At 47.1% G+C, this 12,679-nt stretch overlaps 1 protein-coding gene across 2 annotated transcripts in view; it reads left to right on the forward strand.

Moving 5' to 3' along the window:
- The first annotated feature begins 2,019 nt into the window (after positions 1 to 2,019).
- Positions 2,020 to 12,679, forward strand: part of LOC146805363 (neuroligin-4, X-linked) — a 791,723-nt gene continuing 781,063 nt past the window's right edge. The window contains exon 1 of one of the 2 annotated variants that reach the window (XM_085622591.1): positions 2,020 to 2,372. The gene's annotated coding sequence lies outside the window, so the exon portion shown is untranslated. Of the gene's footprint in view, positions 2,373 to 2,465; positions 3,258 to 12,679 lie in introns of those variants that run through there. The other variant, XM_085622592.1, reaches the window with a different exon arrangement.

Consider the following 12,679-nt stretch of genomic DNA (forward strand, 5'->3'; position numbering starts at 1 on the left):
GCTTGGGAGCTGTCTAAATAGCCCCTTTACATGTTTTTGGACTTTGTTTTTCAACCCCCTGTCAGAGTGCGAGAGAGAAAATGGCAGACGCCGCTTCCTGGTTTCGACCGATTCGAATGTTTACTAAGATCTAAGGGCCAATCAGAATCGCGCACGTCACCGTACGCGTACGGTAAGCGCACCGTAAGCGCACGGTAAGCGCACCGTAAGCTGCCACAGATATATATATTGATTTAAAGGCTATTTTCTCAGGATCTACTGAACAGATTTACACCAAACCTACAAAAGGCACTTCCTTGACCTGAGGACTACCTCTCTGCCAAATTTCAAGTAATTCTGTTCAGCCGTTCGGGCTGTAGCTGTGTCTAAAGGTCCTATAGAAAAATGCATGGAAAAAACGCGTTTTGGGACCCCCCTTTTATCTCAGCCCCCGCTTGACGAATCCCCCCGAGACTTTCAGGGTAGGAGCGGAGCGTAGCGCCCCACCTATTTTGAAAAATTCGCGAGGATTCGTCTACCGGCGCCAAAGTTATTCAAAATAGAATGTTGCGGATTTCCTATGGAAACGTGGTCCTAACTATAACTATCTACTGGCGACCGCCAGTAGATAATATATATATATATATATATATATATATATATATATATATATATATATATATATATATATATATATATCAAAACCAACCCTGCTTCACTCGGAAGAGAGCACGCACACGAAGAATGCTAGGTTTTCAAAGGTTTTCAAAGGCATTATAATCCATAGGGCCGCCTCCGACTGGGTGACACAGAGAGACGCGTTTCGGCTGTCACAGCAGCCTTGCTCAATCTGGTAAGTGCCATTTTCTTAAAATCTTTTTTACTCTGTCCAACTGCATAGACATAGAAAACATATCGCTTTCAATTTTAAAACAACACATACAAATTAAGCTCAAGCATGCAGGTGTAGTCACATGAGATGCAATGAAAAGTAATGGTGGTCACAATCAAAACTTATGGTATGTAGTCATGTTGATATCAATGCGTAGTGAATGGTGTAAAGATAAACACCTTTATCCCACAACAATCGAATATGCTGCACGAATGTAGTGCAATAGGGAGATAGGATTATGTGTGACTGTCCCTTAAATTAATTAAGAAACCCCCTGGCGCCAAATCGGTGGCTCTGATTCATGTCTGCGATGCGGAGCGTGTTTTACATGCTGGGTCATAAAGCAACGTCAATCTTGCTTTGAAAGTCGCCACACCAAGTGTCCTGAGGAGCTCAACTGCAGCCCTGCATTCAGTCACCAACTCACGGGACTACTCGTCCCACAATGCTCCGTTTCAGTCCCATCCAGTCCAGACTGCAGTAAACACCAGCCAGTTTGCAGGTCTCGGGAACAAACATTACCTCCAAATGGACCAATGAACCCTTGCCTGCGCATCCAAGCAGGCAATCGGCACGCTTCGAGGTTTGACGGGTAAGCGGAAATGTAAACATCGCCACGCCACCAAGTTCCCAAATCTTGGCTCCCGAGCGGACTTTATACAGCACACAAGTATGAGTAGAACCGCTTCCACCCTTGCTGATGTCAGACCATCTCCATCAAATGCACAATATGTAAATGTGATTACCATCTAGTTTTATGCAAATCAACTGTATTTTTTATTTTCATACCCAAAAATATTTGCAAGACGTATGTGCTCACACTGCTGCATGTGCACAGATCAGTGAAAACACATCTGCTGCATTGCAACATAAGATGAATGCCATTAGCGATGCTGGGTAGTTCTCTGTGGGCTTGTCCGGGCCTCCATACATTGTGTAACATACCCACCTGTTCAGCCACACAAGCCCCCTTGATTATGCTGTTACAGCTTCTTTGCCCTCGGATTAGATGTTTTTTGCGGCAGGTTGTAGATGGAGCTGTGCTTTCTGTGGCGATGGGCGAGAATGCTGAGATCTATTGGCTGCCGGCTTTGTAATTTCATTCAGTTTGGTCCAATCGCAGGAGGAGTGAGAATGGTACAGCCTGTACCTCTCTCCCTCCTCAATCTCTTTTTTTTCTTGCAGATCTGTCTCTCTCCCTGTCTTTGTCTCTCTGCATAGGCAATCAGGTCTCTTTACTCACAGACCCGTTTTTACCTCCTGTGCCGCTTGCAATAAATTTTCCTGCTGAATGAACGTACAGTGGGGCTGATTTACAGGCGAGGACGCAAGGCGAGCTGTGGTCACTGGTTCCCTTATGGATGGGAAATCGGTTTGGTTCCAACCACGGAGGAGAGGGGCTTGGATTGAGTTGATGTGGGTTTGTTAAAGGATTCCCTGGTAGCGTTCGGCTGTGTAAAAAGAACTCCCCCTGCACCTGCACCGCTGCCCGATTTCCACGGTAAGTGAAGATCCGACATTTATCGGGGTCGGGGGTGACATTGGTTGTCAGCACAGTGTGTGTGTCAGAAAGCCCGGTTTTGCTGCAGTCTTTTGCACCCGTGCCTCCCTCCCCCGTCCGTTTTAGGCGACACTTGCATTTCCCTGCGAAAACAAGCTTCCAGTTCCAACCTTACGTGCGTTTACCCCGCTGGAGTTTTATTTTTGAAGGCATTTCGCCGGGAACGGCTATTGGAGAAGGGACTGGCAATGTGCGGGGTGTTTACGCAGCAGCAGCCCTGCCATTCCGACAAATAAACCGAAAAGTGGGGAGAGGAAAAACTGCAGAACAGAGAGAAAAGAGCAAAACTCGGGGGTCCTCTCTCACAGGGCTGAAGACAGGGAGGGGGTGGTACTCCAGCAACTGTCTGCAGTATTCAGAGGTGTGCGGAGATATCTGGAAACTGCCTGCAGCTTCATTTTCATCGGATAAGCAACAACCCCTCACCTCCCAACTAAACGGCTTTTCAACCCCTTTGGCGAGATCTGCTTCACATCGAGACTAAAATCACCGACTTCCAAATGTAGCGATTAAAAACAATCTTGGATGTCGACGACTGGATTTTTACGGACAAGACTTGGGGGAAAGAACCTTCTGGCTGCCAATGGACTGAAAACAAACATTTCATTCTTATTATCGTGGACAACGCTCGAGCTGCTGGCCTGTTTTGTTTGAAATTTCTGGTTTGGTGTTTCGGGGCACACCGTACGCAGACCCATTTGCTTGGAATATTTCTGCAAAGGGACTGGGAGTGAAAGAAGCGCCTTCTCGCAGTGAGGAAAATGCAAAACGTCGTGTTCCCAAAAAGCGGGGAGGGCGCTCCGCTGTCATAACCCCCACTGAATGGTATGCATACTAATGTCCTCTGCTGTGTGTAATGTTGCTGTCCCGCTCTCCTCGCTGAGGTCGGCGTCGTGTATTTCTTCTGCACATAAAGGCGAGCCGACTATACCCTGTCTTTCTTTGAGCTGCTTTGCTGGCGTGATTTCACCTAGGCTTATAAATGTCCTTGTGTTCTCCTTTTTTGCAAGCGGATTAAACCCCAATTTCGCACCCTCCACTTCCTTATCAGCTGCATTGTGCCCCCCAACCCAAGTTTTCTCCTTCCTTCACCTTTATTGCGTGTATGTTCCCCCCAAACAAAACTCATCGCCTCCCTGTTAGCTGTTTTTGTGCCCCCATACCGTCCCCTTCTCCCACCCCGGGGCTCGGGAGTGGAAACGTACTTTGGAGCAAAGCGTGCCCTGGACGTGTCACACGAACTGGCGTCCCCTGCAGAATGATTCATCACGCCCTCCCATCACACCGGGCATCATAAACTTTCAGGTTAGCGAATCCCACCACTTATGCCTTGCACCGCGGCGCGCGACATTTCTCATTCCCTGCTGCCTTGTGATGGTTGGTACGGGGTGGCGGGGGTTGGGGGGGCACTGCTGCGATTTGTAATATTCTCACAACCTGATGATCGTGTCCACCTTGTCTGAGCTGCGGCTGCTCACCGGTTTAGCCTCAGGCACAACGAGTGGGGCTCCTGAAACTAGAGTGGGTGGGGGTGGAGGGGGGTGTTAGGAGGGGGGCCTGTAGAAAGGATTCTTTGGTTTGCTCCAATACTTGTGTGCTGGTGGGTCCGCTACTGTACCTTCCAGGAGACTGCAGCGTGAGGCTATGGGGGCGGGGCGGTTGAGCTGAGTGTGTTTCATTGGTGTATTAGGTGTGCGGGTTGAGAAGACTCGCAGTCGTGTTTACCTTAAAAACTCCCTCGTAAATCCCGCACACAGACCAGATCAAGGAGTTCAGTCAGCACTCAGATAGTCAGTCGCCTCAGATTTGAATCACAGGTGCCGCAATCAAATGCACTCTCCAAGCAATGCCTGAATTATGCCTCAGATAAAAAGAGGAACAAGATGGAACCTCGCCTGTTGCCGTCGTTTAGTCAGACCTCATTCTCTTGAAGACCCTGCGAGCGAGAGATCTCTCGTAGTTTTCCTCTCCTTCTTACATAGTAAGATTTCTTTTATTTTGAATATCAAAATCAATAACACCATATCCTCCGTTTAGAAATACACTATGCCTCCCAGTTTTGGTGGTTCAAAAATCACAATGCAGAGGTACGGTAATGAAATTGTACTTCAAGAGGGTGGCTAAAAATACTTGTCAGACATTAGTGAATCAGTGCCCGCAATAATAAAAAAACACACAACGGCTGTCTCGTCCTTATTTAGTTTTAGCAGTGGACTACTCTTTTTTGAGCGAGGCAAAAAAACAAGCCTTGGGTTGTGCACGTTTACGCTTTGCATTTAGTTGAAGGACGCACTGCTCTATTCGTGAAGTCTCCTAGCTACCCATGCGTCAGACACTTAACATGTGAAGAAACCGCAAAACGACACTTGCATGTAAAAAAAAATGCAGTGCTGTCCTTCCTGGAAGAATCCACAAGGTGGTAGTGTGCGCGCTTTTTACGCAACAATTCCTTTACTGCGCGGTCAATTGCTTGAAGAATTTAGTTTAATTATAAACAAAACTGTCCCCTCGGGGCCCCTTTGGCAAAGGGAGCTCTACGACTGCATGCAAAACAATGGCGCACAGGCCAGCCAGGACGCCCCCCCCCTGACAGACAGACCTAATTTGGCTGACAGGCCGGCAGAGAAGCGCGGGTCAGCAGGGAGCGGCCTCCCTCCCAAGCTGAGGGTGGCTGTCGCAGCCAGAGGTCACATTTAGGAATTAGAATATTTTCTCGCTCAGAGGGGGACGCACGCACTCTAATTGTATGCTTGGCTCACAAGCACGCTTAAGGGAGGCAATACCTCACCATGAATGGTTTTATTTAGGGGTTATGCAATCAAACGTTACCGAGGAGATGACAGGAATTCATTGCGCAGGAAACGACTGCGTTTTTGTGAGGTTTCTTGTCAATTTGCTTCATTTGGGGCTGATGAGCCCTTACTGGGTCATTTCTCAACTTGCTTCTCCCGTGGCTAATCAAAATTCTCTTCGAAGCCCGCTCATTACCCGTTTGTATGACGAAACGGAATTTGCTAACCTCAACTTTAGCTGACAGAAGCGCCTTAAACTCTCAGAGCAAAGCGCACTGCAAAAAAACGCTGTAGTGAAATAATCTGGTCTGCCAGGACAAGATGGTTGCTTGGCATCTGCACCGAGTTCCACCAATGCCTTTTTTCAGAGAACTCACAATGCGTGGCACCTCTACAGCAGCCAGGAAGTTAAGCAGGGTTTTGAGTATGGCTGTGGCCTGGATGCGCGCCACAGGGAAGGACTTGGCACAATGAAAGTGCCCCGCAGCTGACCCCTGAATATGATTTGGCTGCCGGCGACTGACAGGAAGAAGCTACTTACAAGAGTCATCATTGTTTAGGGGCAGTGAGAGAAGGCGAGTTTATCTGAAGCAGGGAACTGCGCAATAGAGGGAGGGAGATTAACGAGGTATGACGGTGCTGAGTAATTTATTTTAATTTTTATTTTTCAATATTAAACATTGTTTTTTGCAAGTCGTGCTGACTAAATACCTCTCCGAAAAGTTGAGTAACGGTTACTCCATTTTTCGGAGAGGTTTTTAGTCAGCACGACTTGCAAAAAACAATGTTTAATATTGAAAAATAAAAAATAAATTAAATACGCTTTTTAAAGGCTATTGCTTGCTGGTCTGACCCACATCGATGTTTGCTGCCGTGCCATATATATCCGTTTGAGAGAATCAGCTATAAAGGGTGGATGTTCAACAATATGATTGCATTATAATGACTTTTGGGGCCCACCGCTTCCTCGGATAAGCACATTTTAGAGAGCCAGTGGTAAAAGGGTGAAATGCAAATAATCCTACATAAGTGAGTGACTAATGAACCCTAATTTAAATTTGATATTATTTTGAACGAGTCTAAGTGATAACAAGAAAAAAGGGCACTTCTCTGGTAGGAAATGTACTTTATCATTTATGAACCACACACGCTGGACTTCTAGTGCACCTCATTCTGCAACTGTGTTCCCTTGATGTTTCTTACACATTTGTCCCAGTGCCACTATGTCCTGGCATCGGGTAACCCTTTTTCTTCACGCCGCTCTCCCAATGTTGTTCTTCCGTGACAGAACGTGCCCCTCGTTCTTTTCTTACTGAGCCAATAGGGGGTCTTTATGCTAATTTTAAGTACCCCTGATATTCCGTACATTGGTCTCGAAGAGCACCCCTTCCCTTAATCGTGGGTTCCCAGCCCTCTCTCACTCCTCCGTCCCAGCACCCACCCATCCTAGCAGTGAGTACCAGACCCTTTCCTCGCACAGCCCTTTCGGTGCCCCTCTATCCTGACACCCGCAGTCCTTTCATTGCGTGCATGGCTCTCTTAATGTCTCATTTTCATTACATTCAACCCCCCTCGTCTCTTCACAGTTCTCTTCCAGTGCAGCCTCATTTTGACACTAGGGACCTTCTGTTCTGAACGCCGCTCTCTCAGTACACCTCTGTACTGATGACGAGTAGCCCTAACACCCCCCCCCCACACCACACACATTTTGTTCTAGGCTTCCCACTCATAGCACTGTGTGATTCTGTGCTCAGTTCGTAACGCATGGCTGTGTGCTCACTGCCTGGACTGGTGCATGCCTCTGTGCCCCCATGCGGCGGTGGGAGGATTTTTGCCCCCTCGTATGACCCTTTTTACTCGGGAATCAGTGAGTGGGTTTTTGCTCTGGTTTCACAGTAGTGTTTGCTGTAGTGCCGCCGTTCTGCTGCATTGCATAGCGTCGTGCCCCTGTAGCATCCCATAGCTCTGTGCCTCTTGCAGAAGTGCACGGCCCTTTGGCAGTCCCTTTCACGTTGCCTTAGTTCCTGCCTCCTGTGCAATGCTTGACGCTCTCTATTCTAGAAGGGCACGACCCCCGCCCTCCCTTGGAGCAGTACCCGGCTCTAAACCATCTCCATTTACAGGCATGGTTTTGCGCCCGCTCCGAGCTCGAAGGCTCTGTGCATCCTGTAACAATGGACTGTTGTGTTTTTGTGTGTGTGTGTGTTTATTTTGTTTTGGCTACCAATGCATGTCCCTGTGCCTTCTCCTTGTAGCTGTTTATAACTTTAACCCTTCTGCATGTCCCAGCACATTATTCCGTGGCTCCTGTGCCCCCATGGCAGGGCCCATATTGAGATTCCCTTCCCTAGTTCATGGGTCTCTCATAGTACCTATGAAAGCCTTGGTGCCCTGTTCCTCTACTTGTGCGTGGCGTGTGACCCTGTGCCCGGTTGTGTGAACTCTGCCTGTAGCAGTAGATATCATTTGTACCCTCCGTGGAGCAGTTCTTTGCGATGTGCTTCTCTTACAGCTACTCTTCTCCGTACTGTGAAGTGCCTCATGGCTCCACACCATCCTCTGAAAACAGGGCATGGTTCCCCACCCTTGCATCAGTCCATGGCTGTGATTGGCTCATAGCTGTAAAATGCTCTTTGACTTTTCCCAGTAGCAAAGGCTGGCCCCTGCTCCCACCCTCTGCTCCCGATCATGAGTCAGTAACCCTTTGAGGCCTGCGGGCTCCATGCTCCCATAATTCATTGCGTGATCTGTGCAGTCTCCCTTTAGCAGTGCATGGCTCTCTGGACCCATATAGCTGCACACGGCTCTGTGACTTCCTTCAGCATTGCATGGAACTATGCCCCTTATGCAGTGCTTGGCAGATCATGGCTCTGTACTCCCTGCCCAATGATCCCAGACACTTTCTTCTTGTAGCCGTGCAAGGCCTGTGCTACGCCCTGCAATGGTGCATTGCCCTGCCTACCCCATATGCTATATTGTTTTTACTATATTATGCACTTTTTATGTAGCATACCCCCACCAATTGCTTGTTCCTTCAGCAGTTTTCGATCAGCACTTGTCTCTGTCACTTTCACCCATTGAAGTCCAGAGGCCCCTGTTTCTTGGCATGGCATGTATGGCTCCTTTACCTTACAGTTGTACAGGCGACCTTATGTTTTTTTAAACATTTTTATTGAGATCCAAAATATAATTACAATATGTCAACTCGCACCAGTGAATACATATTGTACATGCACAAGCCATCAATTAATATAAAATACATAATCGGAGACGTTAAGCACATTATAAAAGAGAATGGTAAACAGGCGACCTTATTTCATGTGTAGGGGGGACGCTCAAGCCTTAAAACCAACAAGAAACCATGACCATTGTTTGCATAGACTTATCCTCCCTTGGAAATTCACATTAAGGACCTCATTAAATATTTTCCTCTACATCTTTGGAAGACCAGTGACAAGAGTTACTTGCTATGTCGGAATTGCAAGGTCTGCCGAAGCAGCGCAAATGTCTTTTGTTTCTCCTAGAGATTTTCTCTGTTCATAGAATCCAACATCCAGGGTTGAAGTGGGCCGGGTCTCACCGGTGCTGAGCACCGGCAGTTTTTTTTAAAGGAGGCCTCGAAACGGGTCTCTATCATGCTCTGTTTTGAGCCAGTGGCACAAGCGGTCCTTTTTTTTCTGGACTGCAGTGACAGCAGGCACATCGATGTGCTTGCTCGTGCTTACTTCTCACTAGTGGAGAAGTTACGGCATGACGTCATGTAGGGCAAGGGAAACCCTTCAAAGAGAGTCATTATCTCTCCGGTTTTCCCTTCTCTTTCTGAGACTCAGGAGTAGCAACATTGTCGTGGTGTCACAAGGCTTTAAGTGGAAGCCTTTTCAATATTATATACAAGCCACAATTGCTGCTTGTTTATCTTATGCAACTAACAACCATTGACAAAGCCAATAGTCCTGGCTTGTTGTAGGTGTAATGCTATTTGCTTATATATCTGGATGTAATGACAGAAACAGCAAAATACAAGTCGGGCAGCACACAATGCAAAGCACAGATTTTTAGCTTACGTGTTTTTAAGCCATGCCCTTAATTACATTGGCCACGCCCCTTTGAGAGACCCCCCAATATTTTCATCCCACTTAAAGCCCGCCAACATCCATAGGTGAAACCCTGACGGGAAATAAGGAAGTCTTGGTGGAATCAGACCCTGAAATATCGATTTCCCTGGTAATTCCTCATTTTTTAGTTGACACACAAAGTCAAAGTGATAATCCGTTGTTAACTCTGCCCCAAACCCCACAGCATGTGTAAATGGGGGGGGACAGTTTTAACAGATATATGTCCTGCAAACTCGTTATGTGGCCATTTAGGGCCTTTGAAATGTCAATTGATTTTTTATTCACATCTTTATGTGTATTTCGTTATTTTAAACATTACAGTTTGATGGATAGATTCCATTAGTTACTAGCATGCAAATCACTGTTAACAAATATAGTGGATGGTGCCAATTAAATAAATGAATGATTGTTACAGACTGAGTTCCACTATATTTCTACATAGTGGATACTTCAAGTCAAGTGCTGCTGTAACTCACAAACATGAGGAGGAGGGGGGGACCTCAACATTTTTGTTCAATTATTGTATAAAACTTGGATATAAACTAAGGGATGGAGGGACATGGGACAGGTGGAGGCGGAGAGTTATGGCTCCTTGGTGGCCCTAGGGTGGATGTGCATAGTGGTAAATGGAGGCCTAGAGATCGGTAACTATGATAGATTGAGTGGCTCATTGACCTGCAGGTAGGGTAACTGTTGGAATCCTAGATTATACTGCTCATCTTGTGCTTTGGATTTGTAGTGTCATGCATAGCATTCTAATATGTTGGGGGGGGGGGGGTTCAGACTTTGTCTTCTTCAGGTGTTCCAGGAGCAAATCTGCATTGTGTTGCTAAGGGTTTCTTATAGACAGCAGTGACCCGTGCAGGTAAGAGCGGTGGGGCAGTGGGATTGGGTGAGGGGGGATTTCAACGGACAATGACCAGGGAAAATTAAATGAATAATTAATTCCCCCCCCCCCCGACATCGTTCATCGAAATCACCCCCCAGCCTGGCCCCACTGCTCCTAACTGCACGAGCCGCGGCTGCTCATAGAGGCCTCTGGCTGTCTCCTGAAGCAGGGCAGAGCCCTTGGCTCCGGCTCAATTTAAGGAGGGCCCGAGTCATGGCCATCATGGAGGTGGGAGATCTTTATTTCCATTGAGAAGTAGTCGTTCATTTCGCTAAGACTAGGGCCAGATCAGCTGGCAGTGAGGCCACACGATGATTCTTGTAGCATTTGTAAATCCACAATGCTGTGGACAGCCAACTTTTTGGGTATGAGTTTGGCGGAAATGAGAGAGTATACCTAAAATATATTCCTCAAACGGGCTTCAATATGCCAGTTGATATTGTTTTTTTACAAAAATAAAACAAGTGCCAAATTGAGCACTGATGTAAGTTGTTTTAAATGAGCAATATGCTAGACAAGAAGAAAGATTCTGCCTTCTTAGTGCATAAGTGCCTCGATTTCGACTTCCTGTTCAATTCCAGTTAAAAAAGTAACAGGAAGCAGAGGCCCCAAATCCATGACAAGATTGGCAAGAACAATGTGGACCAGGTGTACTTCACCAGGAGACTTCGGCTGCAGGAAGTCGTTGTAATCTCCCGGTGAAATACTGGCTATGAAGTGAGTCATAACCAGGAGAATTGAGATCAGAAGTACTAAATCTCCTTGAATCTTGTCCTTCCTAAAATGTACATCTGGGGGTCCCACTTGTAAAACCTATGAATTCCTCGCTCTGAAGTTACTGATACCACTTGTATTGGTAACTTCAGTGGGCAGAGTTAATAGGTGGATTACCAGAGCACACTTAATGAGGCCCTTTGCAAACAATGCACGAATGGTGAAGTTCACAGTTAGATACCGAGGGCCATATTTACCCTAGGAGTGCGTTGCCATTAAGTCAAGCAAGGTGACACAAGGACAACATAATCCCTAAATCTGATTTTCCAAGCCATGCCAGGCCACCTTGAATGGCCCTGCGTGGCTTGGAAATCTAGAGTACTGTAAGGCAGCGGAAGTCACTGCCTTGCGTTACTCTTCGCCTGCAAGTCGTTGTATGGGTGGAGCCTGAGTGTTCCCCCATGGATTCTGAAGCATTCCCAGATTTACCAAGACTGGTCAACCTGGGAATGGGTTAAATTTGTACACCATCCCAACATAGGCGCAACAATGAGAAATATACTTATTTCTCCTCATTGTTCCCTGTTCCTATGTGAACTGCATTCTGCAGCACACGTAGAATGTGAAAACACCTCCGAGCAGTGGCGTAGCTAGCCCTTGGACCGCTCGGGGCAGTCCCTGCATTTGCCACCCCACGACAGCCGCATTGTGGCCGGGGCCGCATTGAGTACGGGGGGGGAGGTGCTGGCGGTTTTCTCAGCTTCTCTTGCCACCCCCTTGATGCCGCATTAAAGAGCGGGTGGGCAGATTGGTGCCCTGAAACGGCAGGAAACAGCTGAGTGGAAGCCATTGCCCTCAAAACTTGTGCGGCCCTCTACCCCTCCTGCACAAAACAATACTGCCTGCATCATGGCGCAAGGGTGCCTGCGTTGGTGCTAAGTTGCACTGAGTGCACCAGCGCAGTGAGAGAGCAGGAATGGCAGATATCTTGATAGACATGGTACATTCCTGCCCTCGCGATTTGATGCAGCTCAGTTGTCCAATGATGATAAGTCTGCCCGAATGTAGGGCTGTGAGAAAAAAAAATAGTGAACAGAATTTTACAAAATGGAGACCGGAAGGAATCTGACTCCCAGAAAATACTGAACAGCTAAAAGGGTCCTGCTGCGTCTCTCCCCTTGACGAGGGTCTAAACGAACAAGGCCACGTTTCTCTCTGTTTCACAGCGGCCTAAAAAAATGCTGATAACAGAATTCTTGTCAGCAAAACAAACGTGGATAATGTTATCAAGGAAAAGAGCGGCGCCCCCTCTTCGTTGTTCATCAAAAAGCTTTCAGGGATAGGGATTTCCTAAAGGGCAGAGGTCACGTGGCCTGTCCTGAGCTGCTTGCCCTCTCAGGGCGGGTGGGTCATTTGTTGCGGCCCGCAGGCTCTGTCTTGATTCGCTGTGATGGGAAGGCCAAGTGAAACGCATTCATAATACACAGCCACAAACGAATTCAACTAATGAAGCTCGAGCACATAATCTGTTTAGGGTTTAAAATGGATTACTGGCGCATAGAGATTCAGTCATTGCAGTCATTTTGTATAAAATGAAATGGATAGCAAAGGCGGAAATCAATCGACAAAAGAATCACCGTAAATTGGTCCGCACTTGAGTTATCAGTGCGCATGAATATTTTGGGCGCCGGTGATACATTGTGTTATTTTGCTGCAAGATTTACTAAATCGTCTACG

This window comes from Triturus cristatus, chromosome 8, assembly GCF_964204655.1.
Source record: "Triturus cristatus chromosome 8, aTriCri1.1, whole genome shotgun sequence".
Taxonomy (NCBI): domain Eukaryota; kingdom Metazoa; phylum Chordata; class Amphibia; order Caudata; family Salamandridae; genus Triturus; species Triturus cristatus.